Genomic DNA, 3,029 nt, shown 5'->3' with positions numbered 1-3,029 from the left:
AAAATAAATAAATAAATAAATAAATAAATAAATAAATAAATAAATAAATAATTCTTCAAAGCACAAAAACTTGCTCCTTAATAATTAGTAGATGTGAAAAACATTACCATTGAAATCTACCTGATGACTTTATATCCATGCTCAGATGCCAAGGAGCTCTGAAAGTAACTGACTGTCACTAGTAATATCAGATATATAGAGATTAGAAACGTATATGCAAACATCTTGTGTCAATTGCATTAAAAATGAATCATTCTGTATGAAACTGTGTATTTTAATAATGAAGTGGAGATCTTTTAAAGGTTAAAACCTAATTTAATTTTTTTGTTTTAAAGGGTTTATACTGAGTACAATGTTGTATAACTGTATTAATTCAACTGTAAACCTAAAAATGTACAGCCAATCTTGAAACAGATGCATCTTAGCTCTGGAAATTGTTATTGAATGTGTCAATGCTGTTGTCATGAAATGCTTCTTCTAATTATGTGGTTATTAAATAAATAATTTTTTAAATGCTAAAAGTTAACTCACAGGAGAAAGAACTGAATACATAGATGCATGATCTTTGAGAGATCTAGGAATGTTTGAGTGGTGTGGCCTTCAGTAACACTCTTGAACAGGTCCTGTAGCACAAGGTCTATGACAGATGAAAAATCCATTCTATTTCTTCCCTTGTTAATAAAATGCATAACTTATACCTTTGAAGTTTTATTGGTAAATCCCCAGTGGCCAACTTTTGGCACTGTATATGAAGGGAACATGTACAAATTTCAACCTTGGGAGTCCATGACCTTGAGTTTATTTATTGGATTAACTGACCCTTAAGCATCATCTTGAAGAAAAGTGAAGATCCATGTCTCTCTCTTCATGAAAAAAAGCTATATACACAATAGTTTATATGAAAAATATATTTATAATCACTGTATAATACACAGGTATGCTTGTACAATATTGGGATAGTTACTTTATATATTTTGCTAGCTGGTACAAGATAGAAATGGAACTTATCATGCTAATATCTGTTAGCTATTTCCAGTGACAAACCATATTAAAACTCAAAGACTTCAAATGACAATAGACATTTACTATTGTAGTTCATGTGTCTGTGAATCTGCTAGAGGTCAGATCAATTCAACATGGCTCATATATGAATCTGTTCATCCTGGAACATGCAGGTAAGGATGGTTACATCTTCATCACAGTAAGGGCAGAACTACTAGAAAACAAGTGAAACCATATAAACACTTTTAAAATCCTCTGCATCATGACTTAAAACATCCCACTCCTAGGCAGGCCACAGTCATGGGGAGAACCTAATACTATTAATCTACTAAATAGATGTAATATTAAAGCTACTCCTAAAGGCTTATTGTTATACCCATGGATTAATGCATCTCTCAACTCCCACCAGAGAAGCTTCCTTATGCAGCAGATGGTGATTTAACACAAACACCCACAACTGGCCAATGTTAAAGAATAAGAGACTGCAGAATGATTATCCCTGAATTGGACACCCGTATCATACTTCTGCCTCTAAAGGCTCAGGAATCATTGTGGAAATGGTGGTGGAAAGATTATAAGAGCCAGAAGTAGGGGATGACCACAAAGAAACAGAGTTTCAAAGAAACAGCTAGTCAGCTACTCATATGGACTCACAACAATGGTGACAGCATGCACAAGTCCCACCTAAGCTCAAGCCAGTCAAAATCCCAGCATAAACATGGGGAAGTGTGTAAGAAACCCTAACCCTACCTGAGGAACTATTGGAAACTGATGGCTGCTAGGAAGGGGAGAGTCAATCTCTTTTAAGGTTGTGACTCTTGGTAGGTTAGCCAGGCTCCAGTGAATGGACCCATACAAAAGAGCATTTGTGGACACAAATTTAAGTCTCTCTATAGGTCTTGATATATATAATAGAGTACACGAAATTGGGTGGGAGTAGTAGGGGATACAGATATGGGAGGGGATCTAAAAATGATCAAAATATATTGTATGAAATTCACAAAAATTCAATTAAAAAAAAAAAGGTACAAATTAATAAAATTAAAGTTGAAAAGAGGAATGTTGCAATGGAGTTTAACAAAATCCAGAAAACCATTAGGGAGCACTTACATTCCCCAAAACTGGAAAATCTATAAGAAATAGATAAAAATCAGAAACATATATGGCCTATTGAAATTAATATCAAGATATAAATGATTTAAACAATAAATAAGCAATGAGAATAAAGCAGTAATAAGAAAGTTTCCTCATCAAAAAAAAAAAAAAAATCCCATTGGCCAAAGCAAGTTAGGCAGACAAATGCAATCTCCATGAAAGGGAAATACATTCTATGTCTCAATGGAAAGAGTGGTATATTTAGCTGGCAAAAAGTGTGGCTAACAAGGAAGAACAAAGAATGTGGTCATGAGGCTACCTGTCACATCATTGGTAAGAGCCAAGGACAATAAAAGAGATTAATGTAAAAATCTACAAAGTAGCCAATGTGGTCATGAGGCCACCTGTCATATCATTGGTTAAGAGCCAAGGATAATAAAAGAGATTAATGTAAAAATCTACAAAGTAGGCAGCAAACCAGAAAAATAACATAAATTGGAAAATTTCCTTTTTGGTTTATTCATGGCAGCTAAATCATGTTTTATTCATCTGTACATATACAACCCCCAGTTCAAAACTGATCTAAGCCAATTTGACCATTCAGAATTATTGAGTTCTTTGACAAAGAACCTATAGCTTTCTCCTCTACAACCTGACTATAAGGCAGTATGGTACAAAAGTAGGCTTTAAGGCTATCTTTTGCTATGCATCAAAACATTTATTAGCCATCATATCCCAATATAATGAAGGATAATTTTGTAAGTTTAGCAAAGTTCATATCCCCTGGTCCTTTTAGACATTCTGATGAGTGCAATGGATGCTATTCAGTCCAAAGTAGACACAACACTTCTCTGAAGGTAGCATTAGCAAACTTCCCACCATATCAAGAAGAAGGGTTTTAGAAACTGCAGATCTGGGGCACTCTTAACACT

This window comes from Nannospalax galili, unplaced genomic scaffold (assembly GCF_000622305.1).
Source record: "Nannospalax galili isolate Female #2095 unplaced genomic scaffold, S.galili_v1.0 scaffold168, whole genome shotgun sequence".
NCBI classification, from domain to species: Eukaryota; Metazoa; Chordata; class Mammalia; order Rodentia; family Spalacidae; genus Nannospalax; species Nannospalax galili.
The sequence above is the reverse complement of the archived record's forward strand: the minus strand, read 5'-3'. Positions refer to the sequence as shown.